General features: G+C 41.3%; 1 pseudogene; it reads left to right on the top strand.

Annotated features, from left to right (window-relative positions):
• Window positions 1-303: 303 nt before the first annotated feature.
• LOC127447576 (citramalyl-CoA lyase, mitochondrial-like) overlaps window positions 304-19,462 on the top strand; it is a 101,644-nt pseudogene continuing 82,485 nt past the window's right edge.

Below are 19,462 nucleotides of genomic sequence, written 5' to 3' on the forward strand. Positions count from 1 at the left end.
GAATAAAATTAATAAACATTAGTTATATTCATGATAATTGAGGCCATGTTTAAATGATTTGGAGGATTAATTAGCTGCCATATAAGTATAAATAGAAATAATAAATAAGTATAAATTTAGTAAATACATATTAAGAAAGTGCCCTTTATTTTTTCCTCCTCAAAAACATATATTTTGTCTGCGACTTTAAATCAGAAAGCGGCGGTTCTTTAGAGGCACCAGTTATTCCCTTTGGCCAATAGAAAATCTTTATATTTACATATTGCGACGCCGGTAGCCAATAGGAATGTCTTCTGTGGGGAGCTGAAAACATGGCGCTGCGCATCGATCCTGCCTACAGCAGAGAAGCAGTGCTGTAAGTTTGAACTGACACGAGATTTCTTTTGTCTTCTCATTAAATTCTACATTGTACATACGTGACACTGGTTGTACATTGCTTGCATAGGTTATGAAAGAGCATCACTTATAAGTAAGCGGGGAGAATAAGACAAAAACAGCTTTGAGCTTGACATTTAACATTCATCTTTGTTTGTCTTTCTCGTTATTCTCTCTTCCAAAACGCTTGCACAACTTTAACTTGGTAGCTTATGCTCCGCCATGTGTCTTTAGTGGTAATGTGAGAAATATCAAAAGAGTTATGACGAGAAAGCAGAAGTTTAATGTCCAAAACCATATCTCTGACTTGGGTCAATCAGAGTCCCTGTATATATTAGATGGAGTGTGGCAAATATTGATTAAACCATATTTTGAATGGTAACCAAAGCAGATATCTAAATACTATCATATATATGCCTTAAATGACATTGGACAATATATAAATGAATGAAAAATTGAGCACTAAATTAATAACTTTATTCCATTATATTTATAAAATACTTGTTTTTTTCTGGGTATTTAGGAAATTAGTTTACTAAGTGTAGACTGTACAATTTTTTTATTTTAATATTGTAAAGATTATATTTATCATTGTTTATATATATATATATATATATATATATTAGTTTTATACATCCATTTATTTACTTAGTAAGCTGAGGATGTTTTCAAGACTGAAAATTAAAAACTATGGTTTGGTCCTTGGCATGTTTGTGAACATGTTATGTGAATTGGTTGTCTCGAAGGTTCTAGAATGCTTTTTTATCTTTGTTTTGATAGTGTGTGTAACATTTTACTATAAATGAATTTTCTATAAACAAGAATGAATATTTATTAAATGGCATTAAAGCTTTATCATGCATAAAGGGTAGTTATTTAGGCTAAAGAATTACAAAAAATGTATGTATGGAAATGTATGGAAAAACCTTTTTTTTTTTTTTTTTTTCTGTGGCATTTCAAATAAGCAGTCAAAATCTCTCAAGCAAATTAGTACTGTACTTCTGCATGGTACATCTGTGTCTAATCCCTGAGAGACTTTAATGAGGGACTTCAAACAGTTTAAATGTCAATTACAAAGAAGGCATGGTTTTAAGGTCCTAGTAATCTGTCCATATTGGGCAATGGTCATCAAGACATGGGGCCAGGTGGCTGTAATTCATAGCAGATGAATTTCCAGAGGCGCTCTTCTGATGGGCCAGCTAATCTACAGTGTGAAGTGACTGTCATGCCAGGGTTTGTCATCTTTGCAGTTAGTGAATATGAGGTTCGTCCAATGACAGTTTTGATGTCCGAGGTCGTTTATGAGGATCTGATTAGCTCTGATAATGAAACCAGCAGTTCAGATTTGTTAGCACTTGAAGACAGATTCATTTGTTCAGCTTTTCTTTCTTTCATTTTTTTTTCATTTAAATCTGTCTTCCTGGGTACATGTTGAGGAACGGCAGAACTAGATTATCATCAGTTTTGCATTTGTTTAATAACTGTGTGAACTCCTGTGTTTTCGTTTCCTCCTTCCACAAAAGCCACAAAGCAAAGTGAGTTAGCTTTTGAAGGAAATTTGAACACATGGCTAACTGCACAGGCTGGACTCAATTCCGAGGCCTGCGAGTGGAATGTTTGTGCATGTTTTATGGAGAGCCGAGCACCACTGGATTGGAAGCAGACTGGGATTTGTCACAAGCACCCTCATGTCAAAGATGCAACAGCATCCCAGAGGAAACATGGATTGCCGCTATGAACTCAACAAGTGATGAAAGTAGCCTAGAGCTTGTCAATTACACTTCCCGGGCCTGGATCCTATAAGTTAATGGGCAGTCTCCCTTTTTGGGGCCTGCCAAGGATTTATAGTACTGGTTATAAACCCATGAAGTGTAATGCACTGCTATAACTTTTTCAATTAAGAGCAACTGTGCAAATGCCCTTGCATACCTCGAAGCAATGGAACGTAATTTTAAAGGGGTTTTTGGCAACTTTGATTAATTCTAGCAGCCTTTATTTACAAAACATACAGGATGATATCTGGACTTTTATTTTTTTTAATGAACTTCCCAAGGGATCCAGTCCTGATGGTGTTGCTTATAGTTTCATGCTCTATTTGTAATGATTTTTATATTGCAAACCAATTTTTTTTTTTTTTTTTGAGCTAATGCTGTAGCCCAAAATATCCCACTGTGCCCATTTCCATCAAGTTAATTGTTCATATTATTTGCTTTTAAACTGCAACTGTATCAAATATACGTCTTCAGCCTGTGTTTGAATTGAATATAAACGGCGTTGGCAGTGCATGAAAGGGATAAATTAGGGTTTTTGTTGTTGTTGTTTCCTGTTTTAATATTCTGTGTGTGTGTGTGTGTGGTAGGACTGTGACATTTCCGAACAAAGTCAACTGGAGAGGACAGATCATTTTAAATGTTCAAAGCCACCGGTCCCCCTCATCTGGTGCCTTTTAGTGTAGGTGCTGCCTTTGGCATCCCATAGAAAAATAAATGAGTGCTGAGTAAATAGTGATGTGTTGACAGCTCATTTCCACATTGATTGGTGCTGGTAAAGGCTAATTTATACTTACTGGGCGAACAGGCTTCGCTTGGTTTGCCTACAAATGATGACAAAGTGCTGTGACGTTTTTGTTCTTCCAATGTGTTTGTTTGGTGAGATCTCTCCTGTTTGAGCACATCTCTGAAATTCTTGACCTCGGGAACTCGGCTGGTCGAAGAGAGTTGATGATTGGTTAAAACTAATCGTGGTTTGGACGTGACGTTTTTTTATTTACAATCGTGCTTGCCAGCTGAGGAGTTGTTACCTAGGTTACTGTCATTAAAATGGATAACTTTGAAGCCTGTCTCTAAGAGATTGTGCAGAAGTATACTTTTTACATGATTTGCAACACAAACTCTACAAAGACAGTATAGCCACGACAAATGCGTAGGGAGCGATTGGATTTTTTAAAAGTGGAAGGGGCTCCGTTTTAAGATTAATAAAACAAAGAAGCAACACAGCACTAAAAGCGGCGGTCCATGCAGAGAAAAACCTGCATTATTGGCTTTACGTGTGGCTGGAACAGTACATTAAACACCGTAACAACACCCTAAACAAACTAATTTTAAAACGACGCTACATATAGTATAAATGTCGGCTTCGTTCGCCTAGGGTGCTTTAGTTCGTCCAGGAGAAAAAAGTTTGACTTCTTCCATAGTATAAATCAGGCTTAACAAGAGCAGAGGTGTGTGGCCTTAATCCAATTAGGGGGGGGAAACCTGAGCCTCACTGTAACCAAATTCTACAAGCCAGTCGGGATTACAGAAAATGGAGTGACAGCTTTTGGATAGAAATCGCGGCTGACCTGGTGTGATCAAAGCAATCCTGAGGTTACTGTATTTTAGTGCAGAATAAGTAAGGTGTCTAGCGTTCCCTTCATAAAGTGCATGAGGTTTTTAGTCCAGGGTGAGTCCAGGTGTGTTTATTTGTATCTGCCGTTCACCCAACCAAAAACATGACTGAGTGAAAGAACAATATCAGGTTGTCCATAAAAAAAAAGCTTCCTCTTCACCTTGTAGATCAGTACATCAATAAATCGGTCTATTACCTGTTGTTGACCCCCTTCCCCCCCTCCCCCCGAAGTTGGCCTTTGAAATTTGTTACAGAGCATTAACTTAACACATGTTCGGAGGGAAAACAAAGGGGAGGTAACAGGATTGGGAGCCAGCTGAGTAAACCGAATGTAGAGGGATGGCAGTTTGGAGCGTTCTTGTCCCGGCGGTATCTGAGAAGGTCCATACGGCCAACAGATGGAGATTTGTGCTCAGAGTCCCCACCGACCTAAATAAGTGCCTCTGCTCTTGCATTAAAAGCTTTGATCAACGGAGGGTCTCGGCCAGAGAGCGGCTCCTCAGATAGCCCGTGGAATCGCATCTGTATAAACATGGCCTTTCAGGAATGTGTGAACAATGCAACAATAGAATCTTGTTCTAGAGCCAGACCTCTGGACTCATGCGGTTCACAGATCGAGCTTGCTGCTCAGATTGAATGAACAGTTTTGGGAATTTACATTGTTTTCAGACATAACAGCGGTGGGATGTTGAAACTTTGACTTTGTTTCGCAAGGGTTGCAAGAAAATAATTATTAGGATGTTAAAGGGCTGTCTTTGATGAGAAACATTGTTACAGTTTGATTTTAAGTCAAGATTTAGCTGGACATTGTCTAAAGCAATCAGTCATTTCTTCTAAAAAAAAAAATATGGAAGAGTAGTGCAAGATGTGTCAGTTTTTTTTATGTGTCACATGATCATTTATTTAGAAAGAACCCATCATAGATATCAGCCTGTGATTGAGAGGAGCACATGAGAAAAGCAATAAGCATGTTTCAATGTTGAAAACATTTATAGGAATTTTATGTAAAAGCCAACTAATTCAGGTCTAAAAATACTGTATCAGACATGTTGATAAATTGCCAATGTATAGAACCATGTAAATGGTTTGGCTTAAGTTTAGCCATGAATTATTACAAAATGGTAGCTTTGGGTTAATGTGCATCGGATGCATCAAGGTATGATGTGTTTTGCAATAATTATTACTAGAGATGCACCTATACCAATTTTTGAAGACCAATACAAGTACCTAGTTTTAGATATTGTCCGATAACAAATACAGATACGAGTAGTTTTGTGTTTGTGTACATATGCCATTCTATTTGGTAATGTACATTTAATATTTTGATATAGCCAAAATTTGTGTTTTCAATAATTAAAAATGACAGTTCAGGACCATTTACCTGGGTTAAAAGTAACCCAGCTAACACCTATGATACGTTATTCATGCTTTAACGGTATATTTGATTGCTTTATCCTGTGTTGTTGTTGGGCAGTAAAAGTGACAGACAGTAACTCCTATCCCCTTTACCGGCGTCTTCTTTACACCTAACTCATCATTTTTTGGAGTCACGATGTTTAGGACAGCAACAACCGTCTGTCTTGAGTCACAGTTTTTTGCTCTCGTTGCCATGATGAAGTAACACCATTAACCCTAAAATTCCGCAAAACGATGATTTAACAACTTTACTTTTTATTTTTTTAAAGAAAAGGAGGGATGAGTCCAAATCATTTTTTGTTTTACCTCTATTTTATTTCTCCTTAACAAGATGTCAACGTAACTAAAATGTAGCACAGTTTACCCCACTCTCCCCTACTAATTCAAAAGTTAAAAAAAAAGCAATAGTAATTTTCTATTTAATAAATAACAGTTATGATTAACGTTACACAGCTCTCAGAATTGTCATAATGTTTACAGAGAAACAGGCTATTTATTAGCTGCCTAATGCTTTTGATTAACAATCATGTTTCAATGCATGCTTGACTCAACAGACTGATTCTGAGAAAACGTTTCTCGAGAAACCACTGAGTCACTGCTTGCATCAGGTGAACTGGCTGCAATGTGCGGTTTGTGGATTGGCTTGCATGATCTCCTGCCACAGCATCTGTCATGCTTAGTTCATCATACTCCAGGCAGAGCTCTAGAAAGACACCTGGACTACCAGCCTCTGCTGAGTATGCCACACTGTGCCAAAATCAGCCGTAATCACATTGCATTTCCTGTCTTATAAATCATGATTATTAACTTTATTGCTGAGTTTACAGCAGGCAGCTGAATGAATTGTTTGCTCTGATTCAATTTGGATGCTCAAGTTCAGGGCAGCAGTTCTCTCTCAGTCCCCATGGTGTCAGTGTTTGCAATGTTCTCAGTTTGATTATTGCCATTTGGTCACGCACCAGGAAGGTAGCCCTGAAAGTCAAGGAAAAGATGCCATTTTTAGTGACAGGCATACTGTTGTATGTGTTCTTTCCTCATAAGCATGTCATGATTGCAGCAGTAGAAAAGCAGAGGCAGGACCCAAACGCAGAGTAAAACAAAGGTTTTATTACTACAAAAATAAACAAGGGCAAAACAAACTATCTGAAGGGGAAAAAACAGGCTCTGGGTGATAATCACAAAAAATGGGCTGAGCTGGATAGAGGGGCCAAAACACAGGACTTACAGACAGGAACATGACAAACGAACAAAACAGAAGAACAAGACAAACTGGCAGCGGACAGCACATACAAGGAGACTAAAATAGGGAGAGAAATCAAACAGGTTAATGGGCAGGTGTAACTAATGAACAAATAATGGGCAAACAACGAAGCTGGTATGACGCAAGACAGAGAGACACGAGGCAAAATACAAACAAAGGCACATGCTCTCACAAAAATGCAGACACCTGAATGGCACGAGCGCACATCGCCCAGACAATAAGGCAGTATGCGCTCATGCCAACTGACAGATAAGGTGAGAGAATAAATGGCAATGCCAACAAAGAAATGGCATGCATTCTCACACTAGACAAAGCCTGAGCATACATCGCGAGGCAAACACCACACAATGCACACAACAGGCAACAACAAGAGACAAGACACCTGTGCGAGAGTTCGGCCACAAATAAAACCGACAACTTGGACCAAAGTGACCGAACCTCAGCACAATGTGAAGACCGATCGTGACCCGGACGTGCAAAGCGAGCGCAACGCGAAGTGCGTCCGTAGTCACGAGAGACAGACACAAACGGTTAGCGTGAGTGCATGCTGCCAAGATGACATAAGCACAATGCACTCACGGCAATAAAAGACAAGACAAGGAGCATGAGTGTCTGGATCCCAACACCAAAACCGAATCAGACAGGGAGGTCAGGATCCAGCGGTGGCGGCTGCTGGACAGGGGTCAGAGGACTGGGCAGCGGCCGCTGGGCAGGGGTAAGAGGACTGGGTAGCGGCCACTGGACAGGGGTCAGGAGGGAAGGCAGTCATTGGTGTGGGGTCCAGCAGTGCTGTGGCCGCAGGGCAGCGGCTGCTGGGCAGGGGTCAGGAGGGAAGGCAATTGGTGTGGGGTCTGGTAGTGCTGTGGCTGCTGGGAGGGGGTCCGAATGAGCGGCGGCCACTGGGAACTTGACAGATTCAATGACCACAGGGAACTAGACAGGTTTGTCAACGGCCTCAGGGAACTGGACAGACTTGATGACCGCAAGGAACAGGACAGGCTCATCGACGGCCTCAGGAAACTGGACCGATTCGATGACCATAGGGAACAGGACAGGTTCGTTGACGGCTGCAGAGGTCGGTAACGCTGACAGCACCTGGGGAATGGCCTCCGTGGCTGTGAGCACTGGCAGTGGCAGAAGAACATGCTGTCAGCTGCAGTGGGCTCGGCTGATGGGCTGGGCTTCACTCTTCTCTGCTTCCTCTTTCTAAGTTCCTCTAACTGCTTCCGAGGCACAGGCTGTGATAAGCTCCTCCCATTCAGGGCTCCAGACTGAGACTAAAATGGTCGCAAATGCGACCAAAAATAATTTGTGACAATCATTTCAAATCTAGTCGCCATTGGTGACAGTCTTGTTGTGTGCATTCATATGTGGTTTCGTCAGATATCATCTCACGAGTTATTGAATACATCTTTAGAGCGCCAGTGTGTCTCGCGCCACTTTTCACCCACTCTGTTTCTAACGAGCTCACTGCACCGCACGCAACAACAAACCCACCACGAGAGAGTCGTGAACAAATGATTCATTTGAACCGGGTTAGCAGTTTGAATCAGATTCACTTTCTTGCGAATCAGCCGTCAGTGAGCTCACAACTGGGAGTGCAGACATTTCAAAATAAGAGTCCCATGCGTATTTGGAGCTTCTTTATAATTAAAAGTCCCGTATTGTGTACCACTTTTTTTTTGTTCTGATAATTATTGATTGGGGTTGGAGTAGCACAGTAACCTGCATCTGGTATTTCTTTCAATTTGCACTCTTGTTGTCTCTGTGTCTGGGCCATCCGGTAACCGTAAAGAAAGACTAAGGCAATATTTTTAAAAATTGTAATATATATATATATATATATATATATATATATATATATATATATATATATATATATTACATTTAAATTTGTAAAAATATATACACACACACACACACTCAAATCAGCCACAACATTAAAACTACCTGCCTAATATTGTGTAGGTCCCCCATGTGCCGCCAAAATAGCGCCAACCCGCATCACAGAATAGCATTCTGACATTATATTCTTCTCACCACAATTTTACAGAGCGCTTATCTGAGTTACCATAGACTTTGTCAGTTCGAACCAGTCTGGCAATTCTCCGTTGACCTTTCTCATCAACAAGGCGTTTGCGTCCACAGAACTGCCCCTCACTGGATGTTTTTTTTTGTTGTTTTTTGGCACCATTCGGTGTAAACTCTAGAGACTGTTATGTGTGAAAATCCTAGCAGATCAGCAGTTACAGAAATACTCAAACCAGCCTGTCTGGCACCAGCAATCATCCATGAGATTATCTAATCAGCCAATTGTATGGCAGCAGTTCAGTGCATAAAATCATGCAGATACGGGTCACAAGCTTCAGTTAATGTTCACATCAACAATCAGAATGGAAAAAAAAAATTTGATCTCAGTGATTTGGACTGGGGCATGATTGTTGGTGCCAGACGGGCTGGTTTGAGGATTTCTGTAACTGTTGATCTCCTGGGATTTTCATGCACAACAGTCTCTAGAGTTTATTTTATTTATGGTTTGAAATGACAAAGTGTATGGTAACTCAGATAACCGCTCGGTACAATTGTGGTGAGCTATTCTGAGATGCAGGTTGGCGCTGTTTTGGCGGCACGAGGGGGACCTACACAATATTAGGCAGGTGGTTTTAATGTTGTGACTTATTGGTGTATATATAAAATCAAGCTTTTGACACTTACAATTGAGGGACTTGTACACAACTATTACACAAGGTGCAAACATTCATTGATGCTCAAGAAGACAACACACTACTATATGCATACTATATGTAATTATCTGTAATGTAGATTCTGAAGAGCAGTACTAAATAAAAAAATCTTATCTCTTATATTTGTATAAATTATGAAAGTGGTGTGAACATTTATGAGACAAGGGAATGCAAACTCAGCTTCTCAACTATATATACTGTTTATTAAACCGTTGATTAATGGGTTATCAGCTGTCTTTTCTTTGGCTGTCTATCTTGTTTCTGAACAGCAATCTTAATCGAGCAATTCTGTGATTTGGTGACTAAAAACAGCCATTTGGCTCCTTAATGTTTCAGTTTAGGAACCAATGGCTCCTAAGTAATTTAAGTCTGGAGCCCTGCAATTTCATAGCAAGCCTGACTGGCTCAAAACTTCCACTCACAAGATTTAAAGGGCTCATTCAGACCTTCCCAAAAGAGATCAGTTAGGCAGGTCTGATCATATCCCAGACCCGAGGACAATGACAAAATCTCTAGGGCATACCACCACACAGACTTGTCCTCCTGTTGTATCCTGCGCAGCTTCTTAATGTGCTCTGCACATTGACGAGCAGGAGAACCAAAAAAAAAATTATCTGCTAGGTCCATTATTTCCCAGTTCGTACTGTCACGATTGCAGCAGTAGAGAAGCAGAGGCAGGACCCAAATGCAGAGTGAAACAAAGGTTTTATTACTACAAAAATAAACAAGGGCAAAACATAAACTACCTCGAAGGGGAAAAAACAGGCTCTGGGCAATAATCACAAAAAATGGGCTGAGCTGGATAGAGAGGCAAAAACACAGGACTGTCCGGACAGAAACACGACCGAAGAACAAGACGAACTGACAAAGGACAGCACACGCAAGGAGGCTAAAATAGGGAGAGAAATCAAACAGGTTAATGGGCAGAGCAGGTGTAACTAATGAACAAATAATGGGCAAACAAGGAGGTGGGGTATGATGCAAGACAGAGAGACATAAGGCAAAACAGAAACAAAACAAAACCTCACGCAGACACCCGAATGGCACGAGCGCACATCGCCCAGACAATAAGACAATATGCGCTCATGCCAACCGACAGATAAGACGAGAGAATAAATGGTGATGCCAACAAAGCAATGCCATGCATTCTCACACTAGACAAAGCCTGAGCGTACATCGCGAGGCAAACACCACGCAATGCACGCAACAGGCGGCAACAAGAGACTAGACACCTGTGTGAGAGTTCGGCCACAAATAAACCCGACAACTCAGACCGAAGTGACTGAACCTCTGTAAAGACAGATCGCGACCCGGGCGCACAGCGCAAAGCAAGCACAATGCGAAGCTTGTCCGCAGTCGTGAGAGACAGACACAGACGATTGCCATGAGTGCATTCCGCCAAGATGACACAAGCGCAATGCACTCACGCCAATAAAAGACAAGGAGTATGAGTGTCCGGATCCTGACAATAAAACTGAAACCGAACCACACAGGGAAGTCAGGATCCAGACACCATGCTCCGGTCATGAAACACAAGACCGACCGAAGAGTGCATGGCAGGGAAACCACAACCGAAGCCGTGCGCTCACACAAAGACAGAAAACGAAACACAAGACAGACACGGAACAATGACGTCACGATCCTGTCACACAAAAACCCAGACAGACAGAGTGACAGGATCGTGACAAAGTTACTAGCTCTGTTTAGACTTTTAATCAAAATCAAATCAAATCAAATCAAATCACTTTATTGTCACACAGCCATATTCACAAGTGCAATGGTGTGTGAAATTCTTGGGTGTAGTTCCGATCAACATAGCAGTCGTGACAGTGATGAGACATATACCAATTTACAATAACATCAAATTAACACAGCACAATTTAAATGTCTGATATACACATAATTACACACAACAATATACAAATAATAACATACACTGTACAGTATACAGTATGCACTATATAGATACACATTATTCAATAAAAATAAAAATACAAATATATATAAAAAAATATATATAGTAGTATATATAGAATGTACAGTATTGTATTGTACTGTATTGACATTCAGGCTGTCGGTTGATAGTCAGTTGTTAAGAGAGAATATAATATAATAATAATTACATTTATGACAGTCCGGTGTGAGATATAAGGGTAAGGGTAATAAAGTGCAGTGCTGATGTATTTTGATCGTGGGAGATCAAGAGTTCAAAAGTCTGATTGCTTGGGGGAAGAAGCTGTCATGGAGACGGCTGGTGTGGGTCCTGATGCTGCGATACTGCGATACTGCCTGCCTGATGGTAGCAGTGAGAACAGCCCATGGCTTGGGTGGCTGGAGTCTCTGATGATCCTCCAAGCTTTTTTCACACACCACCTTGTATATATTTCCTGGAGGGAGGGAAGCTCACCTCCGATGATGTGTCTGGCAGTTCGCACCACCCTTTGCAGTGCTTTGCAGTTGTGGGCGGTGCTTTTGTCGTACCAGGCGGAGATGCAGCCAGTCAGGATGCTCTCTGCAGTGCAGGTGTAGAACCGTGTGAGGTTGTGGCGGTTCATTCCATACTTCCTCAGCCGTCTCAGGAAGAAGAGGCGCTGATGAGCCTTCTTCACAGCGACTTCAGTGTGGATGGACTATGTGAGTTCCTCAGTGATGTGGACACCCAGGAACTTGAAGCTGTTGACTCTCTCCAGTGGTGCTCCATTGATGGTGATGGGACTGTGTTCTCTGTCCTTTCTTCTGAAGTCCACCACAAGCTCCTTTGTCTTACTGACGTTGAGGGAGAGGTTGTGCTCCTGACACCAGTGTGTCAGAGTGTGCACCTCCTCTCTGTAGGCTGCTTCATCATTGTCAGTGATCAGACCTACCACCATCGTGTCATCAGCAAACTTGATGGCATTGGAGCTATGTGTTGCCACACAGTCATGTGTGTACAGGGAATACAGTAGTGGGTTGAGAACACAGCCCTGTGGGGCTCCAGTGTTGAGGGTTAGTGATGAGGAGATGTTGCTGCCTATTCTAACCACCTGGCGTCTGCTTGACAGGAAGTCCAGGATCCAGCTGGACAGCGAGCTGTTTAAGCCCAGAGCCCGGAGTTTCTCATCGAGCTTGGAGGGCACTATGGTGTTGAATGCTTTGCTGTAGTCTACAAACAGCATTCTCACGTAAGTGTTCTTTTTTCCAGGTGGGAGAGAGTAGTGTGTATTGTAGTTGCAATGGCATCATCAGTGGAGCGGTTGTTGCGGTAAGCAAACTGCAATGGGTCCAGAGAGAGAGGCAGCACAGAGCAGATGTAATCTCTGATTAGTCTCTCAAAGCATTTGCTGATGATGGGGGTCAGAGCAACAGGATGCCAGTCATTTAAGCAAGTTATTTTTGATTGCTTTGGAACAGGCACAATGGTGGATGTTTTAAAGCATGTGGGAACTACAGACAAAGAGAGGGAAAGGTTGAAAATGTCTGTAAAAACACCAGCCAGCTGGTTCGTGCACGCTGTGATGACGCGGCCCGGAATGCCATCTGGGCCCGCGGCTTTGCGGATATTCACTGTCGAAAGGATCAGGTTACATCCGCTACAGAGACGGAGAGTGAACTAACCTCTGTAGCTTCTGCTGCAAGAGCTCTCTCCGTGAGGGCGGTGTTATTTCCCTCAAAACGAGCATAAAAAGTATTTAGCTCATCCGGGAGAGAGGCAGCGGTGTTCATGGCGGAGTTTTTATTCCCTTTAAAGTCTGTGATGATGTTAATTCCCTGCCATATGCTCCTAGAGTTGGTGGCGTTAAACTGTCCTTCAATCTTGCTCCTGTACTGGCGTTTTGCTGTTCTGATAGTTTCTCGGAGGGCACAACTGGCTTGTTTATGCTCCTCCGCATTCCCGGAATTAAAAGCGGAGGTCTGCACATTAAGTGCCGTGCGAACATCGTTATTTATCCATGGTTTCTGGTTCGGATAGATCCGTATTGTTCTGGTCGGAACCACGTTCTCCACGCACTTTTTGATGAAACACATTACGCTATCGGCGTAAAGCTCGATGTCATCATCAGAGGCAGACTGGAACATATCCCAGTCCGTGTGATCAAAACAGTCTTGTAGCATAGAGTCTGATTGGTCTGACCAGCACTGGATCGTTCTGAGGGTGGGTGCTTCCTGTTTCAGTTTCTGCCTGTAAGCGGGCAGAAGCAGAATGGAAGAGTGATGCGATTTGCCAAATGGTGGGCGGGGGAGGGATTTGTAGCCATCCCGGAAGGGAGAGTAGCAATGGTCCAAAACCCGGTCCCCTTGTGTGTTTAAACTAATGTGCTGGTGGTATTTTGGTGCGACTGATTTTAAACTGGCTTTATTAAAGTCCCCGGTCACAATGAACGCGGCCTTAGGGTGTGCGGTTTCCTGCTCACTTATACTCCCAACAGATCCTTGAGTGCCTGGTCTGTGTCGACTTGTGGGGGAATGTACACTGCTGTGATAATGACCGCTGTGAATTTCCTCGGTAGCCAGAATGGTCGACACAGAAGAATGAAATTCCAGATCAGGAGAGCAGAAAGACTTGATAGAATGTACGTTCCTCTGATCACACCAGGATTTGTTGATCATTAAACATACACCACCACCTCTGCTTTTACCTGAGAGGTCTTTCGCTCTGTCCGCTCGGTGCACGGAGAACCCCGCGTGTTCAATGGCTGAGTCTGGAATCTCCGCAGACATCCAAGTTTCCGTAAGGCAGATAATGCAGCAGTCCCTCGTCTCTCGTTGGAAAGAGATCCGCGCTTTCAGCTCGCAGAGCTTGTTATCCAGAGACTGAACATTTGCCAGTAGAATAGTGGGTAGCGGGGGTCGATTTGCATGGCGTCTTACTCTGATGAGAATGCCGGCTCTGTTTCCCCTTTTCCTTTTGCGTTTCCACGTCCGGACTGCCCAGACAAAGGGCTCTGCTTGCGTGTTTGTAAACAGCGGGTCGGCATTGAGGAATTTGAAGTCCGGTTTACGGTGTGAAATTGCTGAACCAATGTCCAAAATTGTTTGTCTGTCGTAGACAATAAGGCAGACAACATCCAAGACAAAAAACATAAGAATTGTGAACAAAACAAACAAAACACTACTATGATGTGTCGGAGCTCGCAACGCAGCAGCCATACTCGCCACCATCTTGAGTCCAAAAAGTACAGTGTTCAACCACCATTGTGTCCATTCCATGTTTTCTTTTTTTTTTCTTTTTTTAGTAGATGTATTCAGATTGGTATTACGTGCATGTGGCTAGCATACAGTATGCTAAAATACTTCATCTACAACTGCTCCACCTCCTACATATTTTATATAGAAACACTGATCTTAAGTTCTAATTTAAAGGCCAGAGCAAACAGCACTTACAGTGAAATTAGTCTCCGGTGAAGCGTGCAATGAAATTATATCCATCCCCTTTTTAATGACTGAATGAAATACTAAAAGAACATAAGCAATAAGAGGAGAGATAATAATAGGAGCAGATTTCCCATGGTGTGGCACATGTAAATGGGGAGATCGGAGCCCTGAGGTTGGGCCTGTCTCCATCTCTCTGTGCCTGTGAGGATCCACCTGCCCCTACCATCGTTGGAGCATTTCTCATTAGCTTTGGAAATACATCGTGGTTAAGGCTATGCAGCAGGAGGTTCAAACAGTGCAGTTCACAGTGTTTGGAACATAGGTGGCGCTGGAGATCCTGAATTCAACATTCTTGACTTGTTGTATGGCCAGGATACCAGAAAAGTGTCTGTCTATTTACAACCCGGGCACACCGTATACTCTCACAGCGTTTTAAAGTGCTTTGGACTTTTAAAACACCAGTAGTAATTTTCGTATTGGTTTAAGGCTCTTTTCCAACAGCGCTGGATGAAGTATTGCAGTCCCAAATAGAACATTTGCCTCATGTTGCTATGGGAGTATGTTTATGGATTGAATAAGTGATTCAATGTTAATTTTATAGTAACTGTTAAATGTCAAATTTAGGTTATTGGATCTCTCTTTTCATAATAATCTTTTAATGCCCTGGGTTTGTGTTGTTTGTAAAATGGCTCCTGCCTGTGAGTTTTCTTCCCCCTTAGGGAGCACTCTCTATTTAACACCATTTTATCGTATGAAATTAACACAGCTGCCGTCAGATTCACAGAAATACTATTCTATGTATCCACAGTTAACTGCATGCACAATTTTGCCAAATTAGCCAAGCTAGTGATTCATTCTTCCAATTTTTCTTATTTGTCTGTTTGTTTATTTATTTATTAAAGCCTTGTAGATTAGAAAATGTAGGTACAGGTGTATTATTCATATGGAATAGCATATACTGATTTTTAATGTGAAATTATTATATTTATGATTTTGGATAAAAACTGAAAGGACCAGAACTGAAAGTGATAAATAAATAAATAAATCCTACTAAAGCACTTTATTTTTTGAAAGCTTTTCTGCTAGTTTTAATTTACAGAGACAGTAATTAGTACTTTATTTTGCCATTTAATACAATACACCCCTTTGTTAGGTTTGGTTGAACCTGATATTTTTCAGGTATTCACATGTCTGTGGTATTTGGAGGGAGCTAATCAGTTTCCTCTGCTTTTGGCAGACATGTGTTAGGAGTGCGATTAACCTGAAATGCGTACTAATTATGGATATCACCCCCACAATGATTACACCTTACATCCTCTTACACCTTACATTGCCACTTGTGCACTATTGTTTGTGTGTATTTTAGCTTTATCTTACGGCTAAAGAAAGTAGTTTGTCTTAATGTCAGCAACTATAAAATTTGGAAATATATAAGATTTGTCCCTGCAGACTATCCATTACTCTGAAAGCTTATTCACATCAGCTACTGAACTTTGTAACTAGCGATATATATTGGCAGGCCAATAAATCTGCTCATATTCGGCTATTTTTAGATTTTCGGCATCTGTCTATAACTGTGCCAATAAATAATAGATAATGCACAATTTCTGTTTTTTAGATGCTTTTTGGGAATTTGTTTTTATAAATATTGTGTAAAAAAATATTTGTTAATTTAGCATGAATGTGTGCATCTCGTATACTATAATCAATTTGTAATAAATGCTCACTGAGCACTTTATTTGGAACACCTGTACACCTACTTATTAATGTGATTATCTAATCAGCTAATCATGTGGCAATGCATAAAATCATGCACATATACGTCAGGAGCTTCAGGTAATGTTCACATCAACCATCAGAATGGGAAAAAAATTTGATCTCAGTGTTTTTGACTGTGGCATGATTGTTGGTGCCAGGTGGGCTGGATTGAGTATTTCTGTAACTGCTGATATCCTCTGCAAAAACAAAAAACATCCATTGAGTGGCAGTTCTGCGGACGGAAACGCCTTGTTGATGAGAGAGGTCAACGGAGAATGGCCAGACTGGTTCAAGCTGACAGAAAGACTGTGTAACTCAGATTACCACTGTACAATTGTAGTGAGCAGAAAAGCATCTAAGAATGCACAACAAGTCGAACCTGAGGCAGATGGGCTACAACAGTAGAATACCACATTGGGCACCAATGTGTTCCCAATAAAGTACTAAGTGAGTGAATATTTTGTATATATAGCATTCTCCAACCCAGTCTCATAATTAACAAGTGGTAATATAATTAGTATGAGATGGCGAAATTGTACGACTTACATGACTTTTAATCCCATGGAGAAAAAAAACCCCAAACCAACTAACAATGCTATAACGATTAAGTTTAACCCCTAACTCAAATGTAACCCAACCATAATGTTTAACCCATAACCCAAAGTCTAAACCTAACCATGATTTTAATTGAAAAATAATCTGTGTACCACGGAAGAAAGAAAACATCAGGTTATTACACACACATCAGTCATGTGTATTGCATTAATAAATATGGAATGAGTAACCAAATATTTTCACTGACATTTCCTTTCTTTAAATAAAGTGTTGGATAGGAGGCTAGTTAATTTGAAGCCTGTATTTTATTAATTTGAAAATCTGTTTGTTGATGGGTTGGTCTCTACAGAAATGAAAGTCGTATCTAAGTATACAATATCTTATGTTTTTGGCATCTAGTATGAAATATTAGGAGTTATCATGACACTTTGTTGCATAGTTTCTAGTTATTGGTATCGGCATCGGCCATGTTGGTCATCCGCTAATCTTAAAAACTTTTTGTTTAGGTCAGCTCTCACCCTTCCTGACCCTTACCTTCTAGATTCCCTCTATTTAGAGTGCCTGCTCTTGATAATCTCACTCCATGTATCCTGTCCCTTTCCCACAGGGGTGAATGGGTGTGGCCTTTGGAGGTGGGAGCCTCACAGGAAAGCAAGACAGTTTGTTTCCACCTCTTAATGGGGAGTGTGATGGGTGCCTGTTCACATCACTGGGAATAAGGGCTGATGCTGTCCTCTAGTGCTGCAGCTCATTAGAACAAGGCCAAGATCCTGCCACACAGGAACTGGACCGAGCCGAAGAAACCCCACCTCATCACACTTGAGAGAAATCTGTCCTCATAGGACGTGTCTGTCCACATCACTGACCCTGCCCACCCCAGCTGCCTTTGGTTTGGTTACAGTTAGTTCCCCTGGTACACCCAATATTTGTTTGGTTAGTTTTTGTTTGTTAATTACTTCCAGATGGCAGCCCTCAACTTTGCCTGCATGGCTTTCAAGTTCCCAGCGAGCGTTTTATAGTCTTGGCTGGAGCGCTTATCCTGTTTCCTAGACTCTGCTTTATGATGGGCACCTTTTTTTTTTTTAACCTTGAAACTGGGAATAACTGTCAAAAGCTGTCTGCACAATTACAGTGTGAAAAGGTGCAGTGTAGCTTTGTTGTGATGCCATGAGGTTTACCCCAGGTTTAAGGGTCACTTGTGAAGATAGTGTCCCATTCTCTGCAATTTATTCTAGTATTGGGAACCAGCCAGATCCCTTTGTTTGTGTAGGTGCAGAGAAATGTGGTCCTTTTGTTATGAGAAGGACAGGTATGGCTAGAAACCTTTTCCCATGGGTGGATCTGGGCACCGTTAAAGCCATGTCACTTATTTAGAGGAATACAGGAGGTCAGTCTTGTCTGTAAACGAGGGGGTAGACGGCTTGTCCATCGGATGCTGTTAAACCACGGGCCTAATCAAGATCTCCTCTCCCTTAAGGGGGTCTATTCTTCATTTCCACGGAATGACTGTTACTCTTGCATGCCAGTTCCCTTTAAGGTTCCCTTAAAGTTTTGTCATCATTTACTCACCCTGATGTTGTTCCAAAGCTTTATGACATTCTATCTTCTGTGTAACACGAGGAGAAAATTCTAAAGAATGTCGACACTGCTCTTTTTTTTCCCCCATACAATGCAAGTGAATGTGGACTGTGGCTGTCAGTCATGTAAGTTGAATAGTTTATGATAAAATTTTCCTTTTTGTGTGAACTGTTTTTTTAAAGGAATGTTACAGGTTTAGGACAAGTTAGGACTGCACAATTAATTGAGATAAATCGAGATCGCGATATGACCTTGTGCAGTTATCAAACCACAAAGGGTTGTGATTAATAATAATAATAATAATAATAATAAATGTCTGCGCGCGCTGCTCGCTTCAAAGTTTTTGTGCCTAGTTCTATTCTGTTCTGTATGTTATTAGTGTATTACACATTCTAGTAGCATGTGTGAGGTTCATAATACAGTGATTAATTGGTTTCAGAGCGGGTCTGTGCATGCTTTACTATCGTTTTCAGAGTAACAGATGTGCTCCAAGTTCGGTCACATTTGTTTACTTGCACTGAGCGTGCTATATTTAAAGCGCTTCAGATTCACTTAAACTTTTGCGTAATTCCAAATATGTTTGGTCGCAAGCTAATATGCAAAATATAGAGGAGGAGATGATGATGATGATGTTAAAATAAGGACCACATTAAACCGCTTTATACCATTATACCACAAACTCTAATAGGAGCTGTTTTATCATTCCTGAGGTAATTTTAGTACGATCGTTTCTCTCTTTTGTGTAGTGGCAGAACACGGGACGGCGTTTGCAACTTTTTGACAAATAAAAAAACATTTTTACATGACTTTACTCTGCTGTTTGTGTGTGTGTGTGCGTGTGTGTATGTGCGAGAGAGGGAGAGAGAGATCTGTGAGAACAGGCATGTTTCATTGGAGAAATAATGCAAAAGCAACTAATGACGGATAAAAATAACCATGACAGAAACTTTACAACTTCTATCCATTCGAGTGACGGATAATTTGTATTTGGAGCACAACCTCTAACTGGCGACGCTCGAAGATTCTCTAAAATTTG

Source organism: Myxocyprinus asiaticus, chromosome 10 (assembly GCF_019703515.2).
Source record: "Myxocyprinus asiaticus isolate MX2 ecotype Aquarium Trade chromosome 10, UBuf_Myxa_2, whole genome shotgun sequence".
NCBI classification, from domain to species: Eukaryota; Metazoa; Chordata; class Actinopteri; order Cypriniformes; family Catostomidae; genus Myxocyprinus; species Myxocyprinus asiaticus.